Consider the following 26,083-nt stretch of genomic DNA (forward strand, 5'->3'; position numbering starts at 1 on the left):
ACTCGTATGGCTCATTCTGCGCCCTGTTAGTAGAAGTCGGATTACTCGACTATATTGTTGAGAAAATGTTGTATGAGCATTCGAATGTTACCAAATTTCCCCCAATTAAATGTTTTAATATGAGAAAAGCTATGAATATTAATTTTTTCCTTTGTAATTTTCAGCCACACCAGAAAAAATAGCGAATAAATTACACTAAAAAGGAATTGTCTCATTAAGTGTTTTTTTTTCTTTTTTTCTTTTTTTTTTTTTTTTCTTAGATTTAAGGGTTCTAACATTGTGATCGTTTAGCTAAGACCCTAAAACATTAATAATTGCCCATGTTAGCTGAGTTTGTTGTATATTTTGACGTATTTATGCTAAAAGGAACTATGTTGCACGCAAAACCTACATAGTTCCTTTTGGTATAAATATGTCCATTTAAGGAATAGAAGGCAGTCGAAATTCACTGATCATAAAAATAACATGGGTCTACAAAAAAGAAAAGAATCAGAACACGGCAGGGTCGGATTAAGGGGATGGTCACATGGGCCGCGGCCCATGACGGCAAATCAAGGGGGCGGCAAAGTTTGCAATTTTTCTTTTAAAAAATCGAATTTTGAAAAATAATTACAAACGAGAAAAGGCGACAAAATCTCTCATTTCCTGAGAGTATAGTAATTTCTAATTTTATCGTCTTTTAATGATACAAGAGACAGCAACTTTCATTAATCGAGTCAAGAGAGAAACCAAACAAACATGCAATTTGGCCTGGAACGGCGCGACTTAGAGAGAAATGATGACGAGGACTTGAGATGAAAAGGAGGAGCCCTCCTCGGCGCGGCGGTCGGCATGTAACTCATATTAGCGCCTACAAGACTGCACGAATACTTCACGCATTGCATCAAACACAGTACGGTCACTGCGGTCAGCGTGAAACGGATAGCGCCTACAAGAAGGCATGAATACTTCACGCATTGCGCCAAAGACAGTGCGGTCAGCGTGAAACGCTTAGAGAACACGCCTACACAAGACTGCGTGAATGCTTCACGCATTGCGTCAAACACAGTGCGTTCAGCAGCGGTCGGCGTGAAACGCATAGTGCCTACAAGACTGTCTGACATACATGCGAATGTTGCCAAATACCTCCAGAAAAATCACAATTTTTGAAGACTGTTATAAATGTTTTTCTTTTAAAGTTTCAGGTGATATAAAACGAATTGTGAACAAACTTCTCTGAAAAATTGGAAGAAAACATTTCAAAAGTTCTCAGGAAATCTGTGATTTATCAACAGAAATTTGGCAACAGCCAAGTGTTCATACGACGTTTTTCCGAAGCAAGGCAGCATAGTTTACATTCCCGAACTAAAAATCCTTCTTCATCGCGAAAGGAGGATGATGGTGGTACATACAGCGTAGCGGTTGGAGCGCCGCATTACTTGGAGACAAAATCGCTGCCAGTTTGCCTTCAAATTTGGCGTTGCAACCCAACCCCACACCGAAGTTAATTAAGCTGCATCCTCCGATTGGCTGTATTCTGAATATTTATCGGCAGTATGAGAGGGACTTCCGAGGAGACTTTAACGCAAAGATAGAAACATGGAGGTCACTTTTAAACTCTAATTCCCTTCGGCTGACTCTAGTTCATAGGATTCATTAATATGTATATTACTTTCATTTCGAGGCCGCACTAACACGAGCCGTTTTAAGAACTGATCGGACACTTCAATAACAAATTTTCCCCCATAGATAAGTACCTACAAATTTTCAAGGAAATCGAGTTTGCTAATATTATGCGTTTTCTCGTAGATGAGTTGCTCTTTATTTTTAGCTTATGAATCCAAAAATGAAATCGGTTTTTCTCAGTCTTCTAATGGAAAACATGTAGGACCTCCACCCCCAAAACTCCATTTTTCGGGGAAAATCTCAATTTTCAGAGAAATTGACGAGCGACAAGGAAAATTCAAAGAAATTTTCCACTCAGCGGTGGAAACCACTGGTGGACCTTTTTTTACTCGCCTAGAATTATTTATTAAAGAGGGAAGAGAGGTAAACTGCTGGAGGAATGCTAGTCGGTTTTTGTAACAAGACATATATTTTTTTTTCTTAGAAAAAAGGGGAAAATGTAGAATTGCTGTACAAGGTTTTTAGCTCAAGCAGCATGGCAGGTCATCTTAGTTAGATAAGCGCCTTTATCCGTGGCAACACCGCTCGCGAAATTCCTCCGACAAGGTGACAATGTCTACTTTCCCTGCATTTGAAAAATCGATATTCCATCATCGACAAGAATGAGTCCCGAATGCCGAAGTCAAGGACACGTCGAACCTGTCGATGGACGAACAAAATAATCGAGCCCAAAATGCACAAATGCTCAGGCGAGGGTTTTGTTTGCAGCCGGGACAATGATGTGACCGGACCCTTGGACGGCACAATGGCCATGCCGATTTGAGTTAAGGGCGCGGTTGTCATACTATACCCTCTAGTTTGTCTATTCTCTATTTTGCCTGTTCGGCGCAGAGAACGGAGGATTGTACTTCCTGATGCAGCTACTCGTGTCTCCGAGCTGTCTATGTTGCCTACAAAATAACTGAAGGCGTTTTGCCTTCTCTTGCGCTACAATGTCTCACTTACAAACAAAAACAGCACTACACAATCTCAGGCTCCGTACCAAGGAAAAACCCCGTATGAACATTCGAAAGTTACCAAATATCCTACTATAAATGTTTATTTTTGAGGAGAGTTATGAATATTTTCTCTAGAAATGTTCAAATAATTTAGATCTTATCGCAAGTTAAATTCTCTGAAAAATTGATAAAAAAAATATTCACAGGTTTCCTGGAAAAGCCATATTTTATTGAGGAAATTTGGCATCGTCTAAGGGCTCATACGGTGTTATTTCTTGGCACGGTAAGTATACAATATAAATTACCTCTTTGACTGTAGCGTCTTGATGAAACTATTCGTGTTCCAGAGCCAGCTCGTGTTGCTGTTGCTTGCGCAAAAAACTGAAGGCGTTTTGTCTTTTCTTGCACCACAGCGTTCCACTTAGGAACGGAAACAGCATACTATACAACCTGAGGCTACAATCTCACTCACCGTTTTGACTGTAGCCCCTTGATGCAACAATTCGTGTTCCGGAGCTGCCAATGTTACCCATGCAAAAACTGAAGGCGTTTTGCCTTTTCTCGCTTTTCCAGCGTTCCACTCACAAACAAAAACTGCACGACGCAACCTGAGGCTGCAGTCTAAATTACCACTCTGATTGTAGTGGCATAGTCTCTGGTTTGGCGTTTGTTGTCGGACCAAGGAAGTTTACCCCGTAATGTTGAAAAGTGTTCGTATGAAAAAATACGTTGCCCGTAAATTTTGACGAGCACAAAGATAATGACACTATCTCGAGGAAAGTAAATTTTATTTACGCTATTTATGATCTTGCGTCTTCACATATCTCGTCTCATATTTTCCTGGACACTTTTACACAGGTTTTTTTTTGTTTATCTTGAAAATTTGATTTCTGACAAATTTTCAACATTCCAACATGAAAATGCAATATGACAAATTTGATTGCATTTTGCAAAAAGGAACCACTAGCATTGCAATGTTGCTAAGATTGTGCAACTTCTTTTGTCTTGGAGGAAAAACCCGATTACCCATTAATAGTCTCTATTTTACTCGCTAAAAACTGTAAATTTAAGACAAAAATTACCATCTAAATTTCATAGTTTTTCACGATTTCCGCAATTTTATTGCAAAAGATGAAGTTGCAGAATCTTAGCATCATTGCAATACTAGTGGTTCCTTTTTGCAAAATACAATCCAATTGACATTCAAAGAAATCTGAAAATTTTAAAAATCAATATTTTTGAAAACCCTCGTGTTTAGTGTGCAGGAATATGGGAGGCATAAAAAAAGACCCACTAGAACCTAGGAAAAGGTCCAAGTGTTCTTGGTCTTGTTTTGCTCGTGAGGATATGCAGAAAAAAATGAGCCCAAAATACGAAATGTTCAAACTCCTTCGAAAATCAATGTTCGACTCCCCCTAAGGCTCATTATTTATTTCTGAATTAAATTCGATTATTAATCTTAAAACTAAACCACAAGTTTAACTATAATCATTATAGAAATAAGTGATTATCCAGTTGTTACTTTTAAATACTCTTGTGTACATACATTAAGATAATTGAATATATTTCCTTCTAGGAAGGTTACAATAAATAAACTCCTTAAAAAAAAAAAAAAAAATTAAAGTCGAAAATCCGACAACATCTGTGGAGGCGGGGGCAGGGGAGGATCAGCAATATCTATTAACGAGTCTTTAGAATTTCCAATGGTGGAACGCCTGTGCCCGGCTTCATAGACACGCACGAGATAAACGACAATGCGTTGATTCTGGTGCGCCAGGCCTGGACAAATGAGTGATCCGTATAATTTGAACGGTAATTAATAGCAATCAAGCGACTTCCGCAGTTGAAGGGTCGCGAGGGTGGTGAACTGTAGGGGGCGGGGGTGTAGAGGGAAACGCGCTCTCTTTTGGGGGCAGAGTCTGTTTATCGTGCCTTCTGGGCCCTATGCACCTCTGCGCACAGCGGAGATTCTTACCAGCGAACTGATTATTAAAATTGATAGACAAAGTGATGGATAAAGAAGACATAGGGCGTATGGAGCGATCCGATTGGTTGAAAAGGGTGGTTCCTGTAGACCAAAGAGAAAATGATGAACTATAACCATCGGGTCTCTCGTGGGTTGCTGTTCATTCCCCTTTCTCCTCTTCTTTTCCTTCTACTTTTCTCTTCACCCCTTCTTCTTCCTCTCCTCTTTCGCCTCCTATTTTCCTTTTTCTTCCTTTTGTCCATTTTCTTCTTCTATTCCCTCTTATTTCCCTCTTACCTCTCCCCTTTCATCTTCTCTTACTTCCAGTTTCTAATACATGTCCTCATCTGCCACGAGTAATAGTAAGGAATCCAATGATCCAAAAGAAGTTGCCACTCAGACGAATCATTTAATAGTCTCAAAAACTGAATTTTGAAGTTTTCAGCACGAGAAGGCTTTCTTCACCTTCGATCTCAGACGAAAAAGTACCCTTCCAGCTACGATTGATCAATAAACTGCCGAACCCCTCTCCTTCAAAAGTTGCCATGAGAATGCACCACTCTGAAAGCGATCCCTAACCTCGGCCTACGCTCGCGCCGTGTAAACATGGAGTTAATCCGACGAAAATGAGGGATAAAAACTGAGCTAGATGGATACAGATATGAAGCGCCGAGGCGTTTTTTATATTGAGCGTGAAATAGTCGAGTAACCCTTCATCCTCCGGCAAAAATGAAATCATAAATAGGACGTGTCTAACACATCAATCATGACGAATCCAGAGGCCAGCACGCGGCCACCCTTCCCCTCTACCCTTGCGCGCCTGCTCTGATACACGATAACGTGTTAGTAGCTCAACAATCGGAACCTTACTTTGCACTACTAAATTCAAGGGTTCCAAATTCTCAGGTTTGCTTATTTGACACCGATGTCGTTTCAAGCATTAATTTCACCAATAGTTTATCTCTTCTCTTACTAAATTACTGTAACAAGTTTTTTTTTTTTTTTTTTTTTTTTTTTTACTTTTTTGCCTGGTATTCACGTCATTTTTTTTTCTTTTACTAACTCTCACTCATACTTTCTTCATACTCTTTTTTTCTACTTTACCATTTATTTATTTTACTTTGTATCTTCCCTCACAATTCTTAATCTATTTCTTTTTGTTAAGTTTATTGTATTTTTTTCATTTCTTTGCTGCTAATTTTTTCTTCCTTTTTCTTCTTTTTATATATTTTTCCTTTGCATAGTTCTTTTCTACTACATTTTCTTTTTCACTCCTTTTCAATTATGTTTTTTTTTGTTCACTCCTTTACTATACCACTTTTCTTTTTTTACTTACTTTTTTCCATTTTTCTCCCCCTCTCTCTCTTAACTTATTTTGTTTTACTCTTTTACCCCATTAACTCTTTCCCATTTTTACTTTTTTCTCGTATTACTCCATCTCTCGTAACTTTCATAATTTTTTCCATTTTATTTTACTCTATTTCCTTGAATTTATCTCTTTCACCTTTTTTTGCCAACTTACAAGATTGCGCGAATCAGCTTTGAGAACCCCTGAACCAACCCTTTCGACCAACCTCCCTCGGCAAAGACCGCGCCCGTTCAAAGAGCATCGACACCGTGTCGCTGATACCGCGATTTTCCGGAAAAAAACACGCGATCACCCAGACTCCAATAAACTAAATAATCATAACAAAGAGGGTAAAACAGCATAAAAAAGGCTCTCGATCTCGGGCCGATTGCCGTTGATTTATTCCGTGATTCAACAGTTTTTTCCGCACCCCGATCCCGAGGGATGGGAATCGAGCTGGGGCCGCACCGCGCATGCGATAGCCCAATCCTGCCAGTGGCGTGGCGTGCTTTGCGATAAATCGATTGATGCGCCACTCAAACCTATGAAAAAGATCGATTATCAGGGTGTTTGCAGCGAACACCTTAGTAATCGATTCTTTACCATAGCTTCAAATGGCGAGATATCGATAATCTATCATTTACGCCACGCCACTGAATTCTGCCATGATAGCGAAGAGAGCGGTAAGTGGATTTCTCCATGAGCCACGGTTAGCACATGCTTTTACGGGTCTCGATGACCATCCCAGCGTGCACTTACTGCTCTCTTCGCTATCACGGCAGAATTGAGGGTATCCGCGTCAGTCGCGAGAAACGTCATTTTTGACATCTGTTTTCTCTGTTTCGTCGGCGCGTCCTGCGGGTGGCGCCGAAGGGTCTCGGGTGCCCGGGCGCCCCCCGTGTTCTTACCTCCCGCGAATATATTGTAAACACGACACTCGTCCTTTGTAATTTCAGCACGAGCCCTCCGCCCCTCAGGGCGTCTTCTCTGTAGACATTCCATGCTCTGATTTTTTGAACCACCAAATTCCATCAAGATTCTATTTTTTTAATTTTTTTTTTATTTTTTTTAAATGCATTTATTGTGAACTTCTACACATTAGAATTTTACACATTGTATCTAAATTTAAAAAATAAAGTGGACATTGCAAACAACAGAGAAGTTTACATCATTTTATCATTTATAATGTTTTGTTTTGTTTTATCTTATACCTATTGGTTCAGACCCAGGGGTTCGCCGGCTCCCAGGGCTATCAACATTCTATGGTGACTTGTTGTAATAGTCTAGGTCCATAAAATGTATGTGACCTTAATGGGTCAGGGGAGGGGGGTGTCGAAGACTAACCTTACGAGGAAGGACTGGAGATAGAGTAGAATTTTGCGCAACGTTTCCGACTAAGCTGTCTGACAGGGATCCACTTTAAATTTGCTCTACATTTACAACGCGGACGGCGGAACAGCTATTTCTGGCCCACTTACGGAACATTTCAGGGAAATTATCCGGTAGCCTCCTTTCTGAAGTAATAAGGATTGTAAAAACCGTGGACTATGGTGCGAATTTTTGGCACTCTTTCTTCTGTTTTTCCTCTCCTCAAAATGAGCGAAAGGAGAGTGGGGCTCGAACCTGAATTCTGATAAAATAATATGGTTAATCTTATAAGAAGTTGTCTTCTTTGTGTTTTTTACAGTTCTACTCTCCCTCCTCTGCGACTACTTTTGCCTCCTCCAGTTGAACTGTTGAATTACACAGTTGAATTACACTGAAACTGAAATGTCACCACTCCGCTATCAACACAACGATAAAACAGTGGCGAGGCATTAATGATCAATTGGACTACATTTTGCAGTTTGGAACTATAAATTCCGGCCCGGTTTTAAAACAACGTATGTGCCATTAGTTTCCCTGTGCACGTAGGTGGTTTTTCGGATGAGCCAGAATTTATAGGTCCAAATTGCAAAATGCAGTCCAATTATCGATATTTCCTCATTTGAGGTTGTGGTAAAGAATCGATTATTATGGTTTTCGTTGCGAACATCTTGTTTGTCAATCCTTTCCTGTGGATTTATATGCGGCAGATCAATCGATATATTGCAAAGCATGTCTCGCCACTGCGATAAAATACATGATCGACGCAGAATATGAGAAAGAAAATTCGATGATAAAAGAGAGGTGACATTTGGCTCCTCATTTTTGTTTGGTCCTCTCACCTACTGTCTATTTGAAAATTGTGACCCTAAAAATATCCGTCTGAACATTTTAATGGACTCAAATTACTATCAACTTGAATATTACTTCGTCCATTAAAAATGCAGGCTCCTTGCAGCACTTCTTCATTCTTTTCGTGGCTTTATCCTCTCTCCGCCCCGTTTTTGGACAGAAACTACGCAAGTGACACGAAAAAGATAAGTAGTTTATCCTCCGTTCCTCCTTGCCTTATGAATGAACCTAACGTAACTGAAAGATGAGACGAGGGAGGATCCGTCTGCGATTCGGAGAGGTTAAAAAAAGGACCGAAATGAGCGAAAAAAAAAACTATAAAAAAGTGTTTTGTGCAATAATCGGGCTCGAGATGCGCCGAGTGGCAAACAGATCGGGCGCTAAGCAGATTAAGTGCCCTAATAGGCTTGTTTACATGATCATATTCACCGATAATCAAATCCCTTCTTCGGTCAGCTATTTAGTTTCTTCAGCGGCTCCTTTGATACGCGCTCTCCTGCGGGGTTCATTTCCTGGTTCGTTTTTTTGGAGTTTAGGGGAAAAGACTACTTTTCACCGTTGCGAAGTTTTCGCTCGGGAATCGTATTTTTACTAATTAACCGTCGAGAGTTTCCGTCTGATTTTACTGATTTTTCTTCCCGTTTCTTCTACACGCAAAATCAGTAGACTTTCCCGAGTAGCATTTTTCAACGGAAAATCGCGATATTTTGAAATTAAGTTGCGATTTATTGGTGATAAAATCACTAGGATCAGCAAAATCTGAGCGATTATCCTCAATTTAGTCGCAATTTCATTACTATAAAATCGCGCGAACATTGAAGGGTGGGCGAGTCATGCCCCAGCCACGTTCAGTAGCGCAACTCACCACGTGCAGGCCCGCCGCAGACTGTATTTTTGGGCCTCCTCGATACCCCTACTCCAACCCCCGCACCTAGGATCGATTAAGGAATTTTTAAAAACAAATTCAAAAATTTCAGCAGGCGACTGGGCCCCTCAGAACCGCGGCCCTGCTGGCATTGCAGGCCCTGCGGGGCCTACATTTACGCCACCGGCCACGTCGCATCGCGTCGCGTTTTGGTCCGGCAGGGCGGGGGAGTTGGGGCGGGCAACAGATGGGTGGGCTGTGTCTGAAACGGAAGGAGCCAGAGAGGAAGTTGGAGCAGGAGCGATACAAATTATCAGAAACGGAGTAAACTCAACGGAAGCATCACTCAAGCCTGAGCATTGCAATGCTTCGTGATCATCGAAATGCTCTGCCCGACCCCGACCTCTGACAGTTGACTCAGTTGCCCACTTTGAAACCGAACTACCCGAGTGTCCCCTTGGACCGTCTCCTGCGGCTCGATTGTTGAATCTATATCGAATCACCTTGATCGATAGAAAGCATTGCTAAGATAGGAATCTATCGATCAGGATCATTCGGTAACGACTCAAAAATCGACCTGCTGATTCCAGAGGACATGCCGATCGGCGGTCAGGAGCTGTACCGTTTAATGGGAAAACGCCGTAAGTATACGCGGAGGTTGCCAATTTCGTCGTTGCTCGCTCGAAGAAACGTAACTCCATTTCAAGGTTGCCAAGTTGACACAAACAATTTTATTTTTTCAAGAATATATCTGTGTCATTTTTTCCCTCCAAAATTTTCCCGCTTTTTGAATGAAATCAGAGGAAAAATAAGTGAAATTTTCAGTTAGAAATGCCCAAAATTCTCCTGGTAAAAATAAAATTTACGAGGGAAATTTGGTAGCATCGAATTTTTTTTACGTTATTTCGTGATGGAAACAACGACTTGTGCATTATTGGATTCAGAGCTTACCTTTGATATGATTGCCTTCTCATCTCGACTAAAATCTTGGACTCCGTACACATCGCTCAACTTTTCAATTCATTAATTTTTTTATTTAATTTAATTTAATTTAATTTTTTTTAAAATCATTCGCCTTCTGTACTTAGAAATTGGAATATTTACAATATATCCTAGACCTAATACTAAGACTTAACTAAGACCTAAACCTAAGACTATTATGATACAATGTTGTCCCCAGGATGGGGGCAATGGGGAAAAATATATACAATGTTACTATGTATATATATAGTGTTACAATAATAAAATGAAAATTTATAGTTTCATTGATAAAGTTGTACTCATTTTTAATGTCACGAGGAAGTAAAATCGCTGGAGCCGAGAAGTGATAAACTTAGATACTTGGCGAGGGCGAGAGTAAAACTAAAGAGCCCTCGAATTATAATATCGTGTGTCAATAGACGTACATCATAATGTTAACATTTAGAGAGTTGTCCAAACAAAAACTCAATGGACAGGCGGACAATGGGAGCCAGCGCGAGCGCCGGGACAAATTAAAATATCTGCATCTATCGAGTTACGGCGCAGGGGTTTCATGCGCCATGAAAGCCAACACCTCTTTCTCATGCAAATAAAACCCGTGTGAGCTCTCACATGGCCCGCACCCTCCCGACTGTTGCTAGATTCACCCCGAAATTGAAACGAAGGAAAAAATAAAAAATTCGTCTCTGTGGCTTCTGGAGCATTTAAACACAAAACGCACAAATTGCAACAAATGAATTTCACATGGTAAAATTGGATTACATTTTGCAATTCGAAGCTAAAATTTCAGGCTCAGTTGAGAAACAACGTATGTACCATTAGTTTCCTCATATACATAAGTGTTTTTACGGAGGAGCCATCTACCTACCTTACCTCGAAGGAAATCGTCTCGAACACCAAACAGCATATTTTAATTCTAGCTATGTTCTTTTATTCAAGTCTACTGCATATTTATGATAATAAAATACATGTAAAACAATTTACATCGAATTTTTGTGGAGAAACAATGCATGACAAGCAGGCCCGCCACATCCCATCTCGGGCCTGGTACCAATTTTCTGGCCCGGGCCTAGCACAGGAGAAATTGTTGAAATTTTAATCTATTTGGACGCATTATGAAGCTCTTATGATGGAGATTTTCCATCAATTTCTGCAGAATAATTACGCCTTTTTGTTTACTTTCAGCACCAAAAACTTTCGAATTGTTGCATTCAAAACATCTATAAATTTTTTTTGAGGGGGCAGATGATAATTTTCAATTCTATGGGGAGCCGGCCCCCCTGGACTCCCCTTTCGTACGTCTATGGCAAGGGAGTTAAGCCATTGAAGTCGAGGATGCCCAGAAAGGAGCCTCTTAGCATCCAACAACGGAAGAAAATGAACACCGTTACTAAAAATATCATTCTACATATACTCAAAATCTTGAAAATCTCTAAAAAAGTAAGAAAAATTTTATAGTGCCCTAGCGTGTTTTTGAAACTGTATTCACCTTCTGCGGAATTTTTAGGGTAATTTTTTCACTTTTCCCTACGAAACAAGGGTTACACATGAATTCGTAGTGGTTTGTCACCTGCGTCAGGGCCCCTCCAGGGCCGGGCCAGGGACCCAGTATCCCCCCCCTTATGGCGGGCCTGATGACAAGTTTTCATGGATGCACACAAGAACGTTTAGGAGGGTACTACTTTCCAAAAGAAATTTGGATGTGAATTATTACATTTAAGAGAGATATTAGAATACTGAGACTCGGTCAGAAAAAACAAAGCTGGCTCCAGAATCATAGGAAGGGTTTAACTTAATTTATTGCGAGGCAAAATTTTTAGACAATTCTCACAAAGACACACATTCTCTTAGTAGATAAACATTGCGGCACAGAATACGTTCTCTGGCCTACCTCGAAAATTGAAGGAGAAGTGGTACTATGTAGTTTTTCCCTTTTTGTGAATTCTGCTCCTTCTAAAGTTTCGAAGTTTCGGTCAGCATCGAGTGTTTCAAATTATTCAGCCATTTGGTATTTGATCGTCTCAGATAATGACTTGGATTGGAAATTGAAAAGACCAACTGTGGGACACAAGCCTGAAAGTTACACTTCTTTCTGCATATTTGAATGGCACACACGGTAATAAGGATAGATTATTCAGTACTAATATTCGATACAATATGGGGAAATTTGGCCACAATGCGAGGGCTCGCTTTAAGAGTCGCTGCTTGATTGACGCTCATTGACGCGTTTAATATTCATGGAACTTTTTTTCCGGCATCTTTGAAAAAGTGTTCACTGATTTTAACTCTCACTGGAATTTTGGGGATTTGCTTATTGTGCTACCGCGCTTCTTCAAAGTAAAATAATTTCAAAATTGTTTAAAATTTGATTCATTTAAACTTGGTAAACTTGGTCGTGCTAGGATTTTACAAGTACTCTGCTGTGCTAGGGAAAAACGCCGTGTAAACATTAGAGAGTTGCCGAATCCCCTGGTAAAAATTGGCAGTAGAATCTGTGTTCCAAAATGCCATAGACCTACAGCCGGCTGTAAGATTTCCAATAGCTCCTATAGCCGGCTACACAATTTCTTATAGCCTTTTATAGCCGATGGCGATTAAGCAACAGCCAGGCGATAAAGTGTATGCTAAACGTTACTAATTACGGATGCTAGGACTTAGTGAGTTTTTGGAGTACTGCTCTCTTTTTGGGCCGTAGTATCTTGATTTATTTTGCAAGGAAAGCTCCGTACTTTTGATGGATGCCTGCCATTACTAATATATTATAGCGCCTTCAGTTTCATATGATACTGTGCAATACCTCTGGTGTGAAATAGTTGCTTCAAGGGCCGTGGCAGGCGGGCAGCCAGCGCGAAACACGCATTGGCGCCTACAAACCTAACAGGGATACTTCACGCGTTGCGCAATGCGTGAAGTATCCCTGTTAGGTTTGTAGGCGCCAGTACGTCGCCGCTCCGCTTTGCGTTAGGCTCTGAAAAATGTGAGCGTCTTCTCGCCCTCGACTCGGTAGCAGCATTTTCCGCCGGCGTCCAGGACGCCGCGTCCAGACGCGCCTAAGGTTCCGTAGCTTAATATTTAATCTGGCGGAGTCAGCGTTATTCAACTCATGATTTTGAAATGTTTGCACATCCTGTATGGATTATTCTCATTTTAATTGATAAAAAAAATATGTATGAAAGAAAAATATAATGTGTGTTTTGTAAATATTAAGGTGGTTCCGTATCAAACTTAATGATTTCCAAAGCACAAGAATTTCTACACAATTTCTTATAGCCGTTTATAATCGACGGCGAAAAAGCAACAGCCAGGCGATAGGAACTATAAGCTCGGCTGCATAATTTTTTATCGCTTATTTTTCCTTGAAATGTTCAAATAATTTAGAGCTGAACGCGAATGAAATTCTCTGAAAATCTGAAGGAATATTATTTACAGATTTCCTTGAAAATCCGTATTTTATCAAAGGAAATATGGTAACGTCTGAAGATTCAGACGCATTTTTCCTCAGCACGGTAGCATCCCTCGCATCAAACGGAAATCAGCAGAGGCATGAGGGTAATAATTCTGGTCATGAATATAAGACCAGAATTGAGAGAAATTTTCTCGATAAAAAATCCAAGAGGCGAAGACATTTAGGCCCTCTTACAGGGAAGATCTCTTTATAATTGCAATCTTCCACAGTCATAAAAATAAATCTGTTAAGCTAGGAGAATTTCTCATTTCGTAAATATATCGCAATGCACAATTGCACCTACCATAAAGAAAAGCAACCGTTCCTGTACTCGCAAGGAGTGCAAGAAAGTAAAAATGCAATTGTAGCGAGACACCCATCCTTGTCAGAACTAAATCTTTACTTGCCATAATAAATATCTTTCTCGACGCAACAAGTAATATCTTACCTAATAGGGACACTAAAACAGTCAGCATATTCCGTAGTTGAATTTTCAGACTCATCGTCTGATGATCGTTTTTCTCTGTCTCGAGTCATTTTCTTCGAGAGATGACATGCAGAGGAAGATTTTTTTTAGAGGGCCTTGCGATCCCCGAAAACCCGCCTAAAATACGAGTACTCATGGTCACTAAGTCCATCAAGTGCGCAAGACTTTTTTTTTAAATTTTATGAACTTTCCCTTTTCGTAAGGCATTCGTAAGGCGATTCTAGCCCCATCTATAAGAATGATCTTCAGATATGGGTGAATTGACTCCCTTTATCCCCCTCTCCCAAAGTTTCAAGATAGATCTCTGTTAGTCCAAGTTAACTAACAGATCGCATTTTAAAAAGACGATAATTTTTAAAATAAAATTCGAATGCTGTTATCAATTATGTGAGCAATATTGAAATTCTCTGTAAAATAATGAGGTGTAAGTCGTAGGGCCTCAGGGTAATGTAAATAAAGCAACAAAAAATGGCAACATAATGGTTGTAACGAATCTTCTTTTTATTATTTTTATTTTTGTCTGTAAAATTAGTCCTACCTTTGAGAGTGAGCAGGGGAATAGGTGGGGTCTTATGGAAGGCTCTGCCTTCAGTACTTCAGTAGCCCAACACCCCCCCTCCCTTTCACAGTTCGACCACGCTGAACTTGCGTTTCAAGTTGACTACCATCTTACATAATCTATGGATGATCTCTCTCAGTAATAAAACGCATCGATAGTAGTACAAATTCATTAACATATCTTTCCGCGTGGTTAGGCTTTCAGGGCGGAAGGGGTTCAAAAAAGACAACATCACAATAATTGCAGCAAGAGGAAGTCCCGGTCCTCTCCACACGGCATGCGGATTGAACCCCCGCCAAAATTCCTCTCTCGTTCGCTTCCCCTCCAATTTGGCGCGTGTTAGGGAGAGCGCGTCGAACGATGGGGGGCGTCGAAATCGGCCATCTTGTATCTTCCCAGCCCCGTCGCGTCGCGACGCCTCACCCCTTCGCGCGTTGCCATGGCGACCGGCTCCGTTTAATAATAAATTAATTTGATGAAATCCCGGAGCTCGCGCTCCATCCAAAGGACGCGAGCGGTGTTGCTGGTTCGATTTGAAAAGAGACAGACTTCGCGCGAGTACATGTGTGAGAATTTGGAGGGTTTTCGCGGGCTAAAAGTCGCAACAGCGGTGCAGAACCGCACAAAGAGTGAGATTTAGTAATTTCGCACCACAATAATTCGCCTTAGCTCGTTTTAATTTGAAACGCTTGGGTGTTTGTCACGGGTGATCCGCGAGCACGTTACAAGAATGTATGGAATGTTTTCGGCAGAGAGTAAAGGTATCCTTTGAACGCTATTTTGTCAACTTTTGTCCCGAGTGCGGCAAAAGCAGGCTCGGACTGGCCATAAGGCCAATCTGCCATTGGCAGATACGCCCCCTTGCCGCGCCGAAAACGCACCCCTCTTACAGACAGATGAAAAAAAATTACGACCGAGAATATGTAAGGAAAATTTTTTAAATGAACGGAAGAAGAGAGAGTTAGGAGTAAAGAGAGATACTTTTACGCATGATAGTGGTGAACAGAGGTCCAAGAACTACTTTCTGAAGCGTAAACAATTTTCTGTGAAATTTTCACCTTCTTGTTGACATACAGACGCTTTATCATCCCCCTCCTTCATTCGCTATGTGTAACTCACTTAGAAGCGATGGTCGGTTCGATGTTTAGATATACGCACCCTTTATAGACCTCTTGAGAGACCTTTAAATATATTTCCTCCTTTTCAAAAAGACTATTGATTCGGACATACCATAGCAAATCTCGGGCAAACTTGACCTTAATTTATCTCAAAACTCAAAAATAAGAGACATCTAAAATGTAAACGCGATAAAATTATTTGCGCAAGATGGATGTCCACATTGCATATGAAAATGTAAGACGCGATGGCGTGAGTCGTGAACACGCAATGTTCTGCTCTAGTTTGAAGCAACATTACAAATAAGACAAACGCAAACAAACACAATATGGATATAAAGCGAGGGTAAGGATGCGCGTTTACGACGGCGCAGAGATACAACTATTCGCACTTGATGGACGTCTGTGCTGCATCTGAAAAATTGAAGGCGCGATGACGCGAAGCGTGAGCTCTCGATGCTCTGCTTTATGCTATCAATGAAGTATCGCTCAGATTCGGGAGAAAAGTTAAAAAAGAGGTCCGAACACATCTCTCCTACCTTCGGCTGTATTTCTCAAGTAGTGCTTGAAGCACCATTACGAATAAGACAAACGGAAACAAACACAGTATGGAAAAAGAGGGAGGGAAAGGATGCGCGTTTACGACGGCGCAGAGATACAACTATTCGTACTTGATGGACGTCCGTGCTGCATCTGAAAAATTGAAGGTGCGATGACGCGAAGCGTGTGCTCACAATGCTCTGCTTCACGTTCAATTTTGCAATTTTTACTCTGTGCGATCAATAAACTTTGAACCTGAAAATAGCGTATTCTTGTGCTAATTTGTTGCCTATGAGGCATTCAAAACTTATGCTTCCTTGCCAAATCCGGAAATGGGCTTGGTTTTTATCAATCATATTGCTGCCCCTCTGACTATAGGGCGTATCTAAATCTCCATGTGAGCCCTGTTTTACATATCATACATGCTTTATGAGGCCCATGCGAAGATCGAGACATACTCTTGCGCTAGAAGAGCGACGATATGTACCAATCTTTTGGAATATCAAGTCCCATTCCCGCCGGAAAATCCCACCGACGGGTGCAGGAGAAACACCACGGTCATTTTCACAGCTCAGAACGAAAAATTACAACCATGAATTGTCGATCATATGCTCAGCCTTTCAATATAAAAAATATTTTGTAGACCTCTGTTAGCTATATTGAGGATCTCATTTTGACCGTGTGCGAACGGCTAATCATTGCAAACGGCTTGTAAAAGTTGAAGGAACACAGGTGCGTTATAAAAAGAGGGGTGAAGGGGTTTAAATCACCGGAAAAAGTGTCAGCATACGTCACCGATATCCTTAATGTCAAATTAATTTCGACGTGGCTGCCACGTCGAGCTACCTTTTCAATGACCGAGCAAGAGAGTGAGGGAGAGAAGGGGTGGAGGGGAAGAGGTGACACACACGTTAGCGCACGGCTCTTCCGGCTTCTTATGAATGAAAAAAATCCGAAGGTAATGAATGATTCTCACGTAACCAGCTCAGTTAAGCGCAGTTAGGAGGGATTATCCGGGGATACGACTCGAAGAGTAGCTCTATTACCGAGGGATAATCCTAATCCCTGCCAGAATGAACGGCGATCATCCCTGCGCTCCGCTGGTCCCTCCGTAACGCCCTCCCCTCCTCCAGGTTCCTCGGAGCCCTAATCAACTGATTGGGCTCAATTACTATACTTCTGGAGGGTTGCCAATTTTCCGATATGGATCGAGAGCATACATAACACGACAAATGGAGTGGAAATTAAAGACATGGTAAGTGTTATCGGGTGTTGATAAGAACCTTTTTCAGGTACCGATTCCGACAGTCATCCGTTTCATTCACCTCAGCGATAGTAAGTTTTACAGCTAGCGGTGTGAAAAAGTTTTCCGATAGTCACCCTAACGGTAGAAATGGTTACGATTAGCGGTAAAAAAGTCATCCGGTGAGGTTACCTCAGCGATCCTAAGATTTTCTGCTGAGGGATATGGTACTGACGAATAACGTTCGATTTACAGGCACGGTACCGACAAATAACGTTCTAGACGGTACGTGCGATACCAAAGAATAACGTCATCCTGACTTATAACCTTTTCAAAAATAGAAGTTGGCTATTTCCTGGTTTTTTTTTCAGTCCATTTGTGACTGATAAGGTGAGCATCTTCCTTCTCACTGTAAAAGAGTCTCAATGTCTCTACACTTCCTTGAATTTTGACGCGAGAATTTTCTCAAAATTTTGGTATTATTTTCATGACGAGAGGGAATCTCCAGCCTCTGGAATCCCGTTAAATAAGAGAAACAGTTCCCTAATCTTAGAAGCATCTGATGTTGCTTACCCAGTCTCGAATTTCCATACTCTTTAACTGTGTGCGATCGTCCACTCTTCGTGCTTCTGCTTCTCCACCGGTTACCCCGGTGGGACCTAAGCACGCTGAAGTCACCGGACCAGAACTGGCTCCGCTCTAGAGGTGGCACCTGGAAAATCAGGTAATTGCCCTTTCGCCGTGATTCAGAGTGAGGGGGCGGTGGTAACTCGAAAAGGGGGTTGAGGCACTGCTTGTCATGTCGCAAGACGCGACGTCCAGCTTTGAGAGACGCGTTTTATCCGCTCATTAGCATGTTCATCGGCACAGAATCAAAGGGCTCACCGAATCATGTCCGATTGCATCATATCGTCGCCCTCTGTCGTAGGGGCGTAGCTCAATTTTCCACGTGAGCCTTGTTTTACTTATAAATCCATACTTTCTAGGGCTCATGTGGAAAGCTATGTACGCCGCGCCCTTACATCAGAGGGGCGACGATATCACTGTCGACGAGGATGAGCTCCGTGCTGCCCTGCTAAGGAAAACTACCGTATGAGCCTTCAGGTGTTGCCGAATTTCCTCCGATAAAATACGAATTTTCATGGAAACTGTTGGGTATTTTCCCTCTAATCCTTCAGAAATTTGTTTACACAATTTAATCTAAAATATCTAATAATTTCTAAGCAAAATAAGCATAACTTACCTCAAAAATACCTGTTTTATTCGGGAAAATTTGGCAACTCTTGCATGTTCATACGGCGTTTCTCCTTCGCCCGGCAGTGTGTCTCAAAGTAGCTTCCTGATGCATTGAAACCTGATGGCGAGGATATGGCTTCATAAACGGATTGAGATTCTTATTCTAGGTGTCATAGAATGTCCTCTATACAATCATAAAAACGAGTAAGTATTAGACTGTCATTTGAAAAAGCGTAGCTAGAAATGTGTGTCCGGGGGAGGGGAGGGGGAGGCAAAGGTCCATTTACCCTTCATAGAAGCATAATACTGCCATGCTATGGGAAAATGTCTCACGTGCATCATTTCGATGGCTGAAGTGCGAAACCGTGTATCTCCGTTTGCAACGTTGCAGCTTCCTGTCTTTCTTAAAGTCCGGTTTTCTATGGAAAACTAGTCAACGAAATTTCCTCAGAACTCCCTTCATTCTTCTTCTCTGCACGCAGAATATTCTGTAAAAAGTTCAGACCATAAAGTTGACTTCTTTTTCTTCCAAGCAATGAACTAGGAGCGTAAATTTTGAAACACCGCATTGGAGATGCGTGGTCTCGTTTTTTGGCCATCGATATGGTTTACACTATGATTATACACTATTCTTCATGAGGAGTTGAAAAATCACTGAAAACTTAAAGGAATGACGCACAGTAGTACTGCCGTGCTGAGGAAAAACGCTGTAATGAGCCTCCAGACGTTGCCAGATTTCCTTCATGAAAACCGAATGTACTGAGAACATATTGAATATTTATTTTTCAACATTTTTAGACAATTTTATTCTCAATTTCGTGTAAAATATCTGAAAATTTCAAGGAAAAACAACGATTTAAGCGCGCACCGTGCTGTGCGCGCAATGCCTGAAGTATTCCGAGTATGCGCTAATGTGCGTCTCATGCCGACCGACCGCGCTGCATTTGGCGCAATGCGAGAGGTATTCATGCAGTCTTGTAGGCGCTAATATGCGTGCCACGGCGATCGCACTATTTGGCGCAATGCTTGAAGTATTTCTGCAGTCTTGCAGGCGCTAAAATGCGTTTAACACCGTCGCACTGTGTTTGGCGCGATTATTCGGACTCGTGTTAGAATAATCGCGGCATGGAATAGGGGTTAAAAGGCCCATGTTGTGTTTCGACGTCGTATGAATTTTCCAACGTTGGCGCGTTCGTCCGATAAAATATTTTTTTCCGAGAAAAGCTAGGAAAGTTCTCTATGTTCACTTATTTAGATTGAATGGACCATTCAACAAGGCACGAACCTAAGTTCCCCGATACATGTTTCTTCGCCACAATTTCACAAAGAAAACGATTCGTGCAACGAAAACTACTGAAGTCAACTCCTAGCTAAGTAGATATTAACGTTGTTATTACACATTGGTTACGGGAAATTTGAATAAAGAAAAACAATATCCTGCGAGAGTCAAATCGCGCACTACATCGGCTTTAGCAGACTGCTCAATCAAGCAATGTACCTTTCCCACCATGAGTTGTTCGAACTATAAAGAATTTGCCATAGCTGAACCGAAGCGTAAAGATCGATGTTACCATATTTTCATTTTGCTGAGACTGTCATAGAGGCGTTTAGCGAGATATCCAACATAAATAAATTATTCTTTCTTCCATGAGCGGAAAATTTGAATTTATTTTTAAAACATGTTATTACCACGGTTAGGAGGTGATCCATGGTTAGGATTTTGATCGCCTCTGTGTACAAAGTTTTGCAAAAATGGAAATGTTTTGCCTTTCCCTCTACCTACTTATCCGAGAGAGCTTTAGTTTTACCCAAGCAGGGGGCATTCATTATGAATAACTTTCCGCGAAAATACATGTTTTATCCGGGGAAAGCGGGAAACTTGGCAACTCTCGAATGTTCATGCGGCGTTTTTTCCTTTTAGCACGGCAGAGTAGACAGGGAGTCTGCAACGCCGCAAACCGAGATGCGCATTTCTGCAGTTTTAACAACAAAAGGGGTGTCCTAAGGAATGGGGCATGTTTAAGAAGCGACTAAAAATACGGCCCTAAGTTGACAACGTTCCTCGAAGGGGCAGCCGTCGGCAGGGATGAGGGGTGTGGATGGGGGGGGGGGGGAAACGATTTTCCGCTTCCCCGCCTCGCTCGGATGCTCACTGCTCGGCGCGCAATGTTTGCTGAATCTGTTTCAATTCTCATCGATTTCGCGCCACCATCCAACCCTAATCTCCACAGCACGCGCCACGCACAGCTCGAACATCTTCCGCAACTTCCAAATTTAAGCCTCATCACTTCATCAGGCTGTGTTCAGTTCTTCCTAAAGCAAACTCATGATGGAAAATCAGAGGCAGATAGAAGAGGAGCCAATGATGGAGATTTTAGGGGCATTCCGTGCCTCTAGAGGCAGCTCCGGAGAAACAGTTAGAGAATTAAGATGTCAGAACTGTTAAATTCGTAATAATTTACTGGAATATAACTTTAAAAGTGACAAAAACGCTACCCGGTTATTTTGCATTGTCCCTTTACTTTCTGATAAGAGCCGCGTTGAATTCTGGAAAGTTATTCCCTCCGCCTTCGCCCCTGCAACACGACTCTGCTGCCGTGCAAAGGAAAAATTCCGTAAGAGGTTTAGAATGATGCCAAAACTCTCAGAAAATATTCATTTGAAAGAAATTTTCATGACAGTTTCAAAACTTTAGATCAAATTACGTACAGAAATCCCCGAAAACTCAGAGGAAAAATACAGTCAAATTTTCCCAAAAATTCGTGGTTCATCCTACGGAATTTGGCAACCCCTGAAAGTTCGTTCTAGTTTCTTTTAATGTAACCAAAAAAAAGTAAATATAATCCGAGTTTCTGAATAGTTACAATGAAGATACATATTTTCCCTTTCATAATAAAGTAAAAACTAGAGTAGAAAATCAAGAATCATGACACGCAGTCCTACAGCATTCGTACAGTCTTTATTTCACTGACAGACTAACTGCTTTGCGTTAGACGCAATGCGAGAAGTATTCATGCAGTCTTGTAGGCGCCAATATGGGCTTTATGCCAACCGCACTGTTTGGCGCAATGCGTGAAGTATTCCTACAGTCTTGCAGGTGCTAATATGCGTTTAACGCCGGCCGCACTATGTTTGGCGCGATTATAACGCGCGCGTTAAGGCCTAGGTACCCACGACAATTAATCGCCGCGAGTGAAAGACGAAAGCCAATGGAGAGCCTTGATTTCGATATATCGACGTCAATGGATCGAAATCAAGGCTCTCTATTGGCTTTCGTCTTTCACTCGCGGCGATTAATCGCCGTGTGTATCTAGGCCTTCAGCTCGGCAGCGAGTTTAAGAAATTGCGCAGTCTGTTTTCCGAACTTATGCTTCAAATCTCAAGGTCTAACAGAGCTTAAAAATCTGACATGCACGCTATTGAAACTCGTCAAACCGCACAATGCCATTATTTAAAGTATGCACAGTGATTATCTGAAAAATGAGTTTTATGGCTGTCTGTTTTTTGCATGTAGGTGCAGTTGCGCATACAGAGCAGATTAGATGCATGTCGGGAGAGCTTAGCATCAAGAGGGCGTAACTATACTCAGCAATGAGTCCTGTCGCCCATACAACTTAATGCTTTTCCGGGCTCATCCCAATGTGTAAAGTTACGCCCTTATATCAGCCAAGCGACGAAATCTCTGCCGACGCAGCCTCGTTCGCTGCTGTGTATCCAGAGGCGTGGCGTGAATGTTCGATTATCGATATTTCCCCATTTGAAGGTACGGTGAAGAATCCATTATTAAGGCGTTTGTTGCGAACACCCTGAATATCGATTTTTTTACATAGGTTCAAATGGCAGATCAATCGATATATCGTAAAGCAGCCACGCCACTGTGTGTATCCATATCTGAGGGCCCACCACGTGGGCAATAAGACGCTTTAATGCCTTCATGCTTAAGTTTTATAAACAGCGATGCTGTAGGGCTTCTTATCTTGGCAGACATTCTTCTCCTCCTCAAGAAGTATTTTCATCATGAAAACTTGTTATTGGCCGCAAAAACGATGCCTTCTATGAAAGAAAAAGGAAGATTTCCCAGTTATCTCGTTAAGGCATTTTGGTTTTCGAGCAACACAATTACCTATGGACGTATTCAACTATTACGTATCCTTTTCGTAGACAAAATTTTAGACTTTCATAGATAAATGATTCAAGTTAATGGAATTGAAAACTTTCGTGAGACGTATTTTGCTATGCGAAATTATCATGTTTATGCCCCACTTGATACAGAGGATCTGCAGAGACTGATTAATTTCATACGAAAAGTGAGGCACTGCACTGAAAGGTAACAGTAGAGAGACAATAAATTTAAAAAAAAATTTCAATGGCAGGGCTTAAGACCAGCTCATATAACTTTGTTCGAGCAAATAATATCGATATTTTTTTCCTCGTATTTACAAAAAGCATCCTTGTAAGGGGAGGAGAACAATCATACAAAATCTCTTGCGATAAAAATAATTGATCATAATTCAAAAATGTAAAATATAACGTGGAATGCGGAAATTTGCGGATTGACTTGTACATGGTTCTCTAGAAATTAACGATGTGCCATAGAATGATCGCACCTTGAGTGTAATAAGTGATTTAAAGTGATAACAAGCATGTCTCGCCTTTGCTGGCATTGCCGGCAGTTCTTTTTGACGTCGAGCAACTATTTTAACTCCCGGAAGTCATATTGCATATCCTACGAATTGAAGGAAATTTGATTGGATTTGGTGATTTGGAGTTTGGGTAGATCGTCAAAACATCTGACTCTAATAAGGTAAAATGCAGTGGCGTGGTGTGAATTGCGATATATCGATTGTTACGGCATTTAAACCTATGAAAAAAGATCGATTATCAGGGTGTTCGCAGCGAACATCTTTGTAATCGATTCTTCACCATAGTTTCAAATGGCGAGATATCGATAATCAATTATTCACGCCACGCCACTGGTAAAATGTACATCACAAAATACGCAACGATTTAGGAGGGGGGGTTTGGGTTGCGTTCTGCGTTAAGGGCGCGTTGGAAGTCGAACCGATAGTTGCATGATCTTTTTATATGAATGCAGACTTGTTTACGAATACGTTATGAATGGGAGGAGAGTGATAAAATCCAATTTTTAGCGTTATATTTTTTGTGAAAGGCCTCTTCAGTCATCCACTAACAAACGCATTTTTGCATAGTTTCACCATTGATATGCTTACGAAGCAAAGTTTAAAAAGACCCAAAACGTTACCAATCCCTCGACGTGACCTCAGCCTAATATTCCGATGCATCTGCCTTAGCTGAAAATTATCCTCCTTAGTCTTGTACTAATATTCATTAGAGCTGAAAATTTTAGACTCTAATCGACATTTTTAGACTTTCTGCAGTCCTTGCTTCCCCCGTAACCCTGGTAAAAATTGGCAGTAGAATGTGTGTTCCAAAATACTATAGACCTATAGCCGGCATACTTCACGCATTGCGCAATGCGTGAAGTATCCCTGTTAGGTTTGTAGGCGCCAGTGCGTCGCCGCGCAATGCGTCGCCGCGCAATGCGTGAAGTATCCCTGTTAGGTTTGTAGGCGCCAATGCGTCGCCGCTCCGCCTTGTGTTAAGCTCTAATATTTAATCTCGCGGAGTCAGCGTTTTTCAACTCATGATTTTGAAATGTTTGCACACTCTGTATGGACCATCTCATTTTAATTGATGAAAAAAAAAATGTTTTAAAGGAAAATATAATGTGTGTTTTGTAAATATTAAGGTAGTTCCGTATCAAACTTAATGATTTCCAAAGCACACGAATTTCTACACAATTTCTTATAGCCTTTTATAGCCAATGACGATAAAGTGTAAAGCCCGGCGATAGGAACTGTAGCCCGACTGTATACTTTTTTATAGCTTTGTATAGCCCGGCTATATGATTTGCTCTGCTTTCTACAGCCAGCTATATGATTTTCAATAGCCTTCTTTAGTCGGCTATAAGAACTTCTATGGTATTTTGAAACGCAGCTCGTATCGCCAATTTTTACCAGGGAAATAGTGTGGACTCAGCACTTTTAACCGACTTGTTACTTACAAAGTAATTTTTGTTGGGGTTTCAATGGTTTTAACTCTTAGTAATTTTACCATTTTTTTTATTTTTATATTTAATTTTATCATCAAAATGAGCACCATGTAACATGATAAATCTCTAGAGCGATTCGGACTGAATAAGATCCCACATGTTCCCAGGCAGGATCCGCCGATACGACACGACAGTTACAGGGGTTGAAAGGTCCCAAACTGGTTACATTCATTCCGTCACCGTAAATGTTTGCTCTGGACACAATGCCTCGTACAACTTTTTTACGGGCGCCCCGCCTCCGGTCATGTCCGAAGTCAATTTGGGCCGTTTAGACAAACAATGCCCGCGCATCCTCGCTCAAAGGCCGAGAGGCGAATGGCCATTAATTAAAAGGCAAAACGGGGCAAGCCGCTAATTAATTATCCGATGCCGAGATCGAAGGGACGCGAAAAAATTGACCCTTTCTTTAATGCGCTGGCCCAGATATTAGAAAGGGCTCCGAGGCGTATTACGGGCTATTGGGTGTTAAATGCCTGAAACAAAGGTCCGGCCGGAGTCATAGTTTTAACTGCTGTGACTAATATCCGCACTAGGGCGCTAACAGATGTTTATTGTCCCTATGCAAAATAGCGATCCCTCCCCTCCTCGGTCTCTGTGCCCTTGCAACGTTGCCAATTGAGCTATTCCCCTCATCATCTAGCTTTAGTAATTTTCATACCTTAGTATTCAGTTTTCATTTTGTGACTTAAGTAATTAATTAAAAAAAAAATAAATGTGCTTCGACAAATTGATAGATTTAATGAGAATCAGCCTGAAAGTATTTTACGTCGCCTCTTTCTATACGTGTTTTTTTCTCTCTCTCTCTCTCTCTTATAAACAACTCCTTGAAACTTTCCGTGAATGTTCTAGAATTATGAGAAGAGTCTACATGTATACTTCCAACATGTTAAGTTAGAATGCTGATTGGTTGTTGGTTGATGTAGTTAAGCTGATTTTGCCTGAATCCGTCTGCAATTTTTTGGCTCGAAATTTAGATTTTGTCTACAACTTATGGTTAATTTTTCATTTCAGTATTTTAATTTTTGATGTAATTTCTTCGATTGCCAAAACTCTTATAATACTATTCCTTAGTTTGTCATCAAATAGGTTTAAAATTTATCCTTGTAGCTTCACAATGTGGCTAAGGCCATGCATACGTAACTAGGAAATCTTCGATGAAAATGAGGAGGTATGGACAATAAATGGGAACTGATGCAAAAACTTAGAATTCTTTTTTCAAAACTAAATATATTTCTGCTACGAATGGATATTCCAGTGCCTGAAACTTTCAATCAAATTCGATATATTTAAAACTTTAATACGTGGCTTAAAGGTTACATTATTCAAATAATGAAAATAAAACATG

Source organism: Bemisia tabaci, chromosome 4 (genome assembly GCF_918797505.1).
Source record: "Bemisia tabaci chromosome 4, PGI_BMITA_v3".
In the NCBI taxonomy this organism is placed as follows: Eukaryota; Metazoa; Arthropoda; class Insecta; order Hemiptera; family Aleyrodidae; genus Bemisia; species Bemisia tabaci.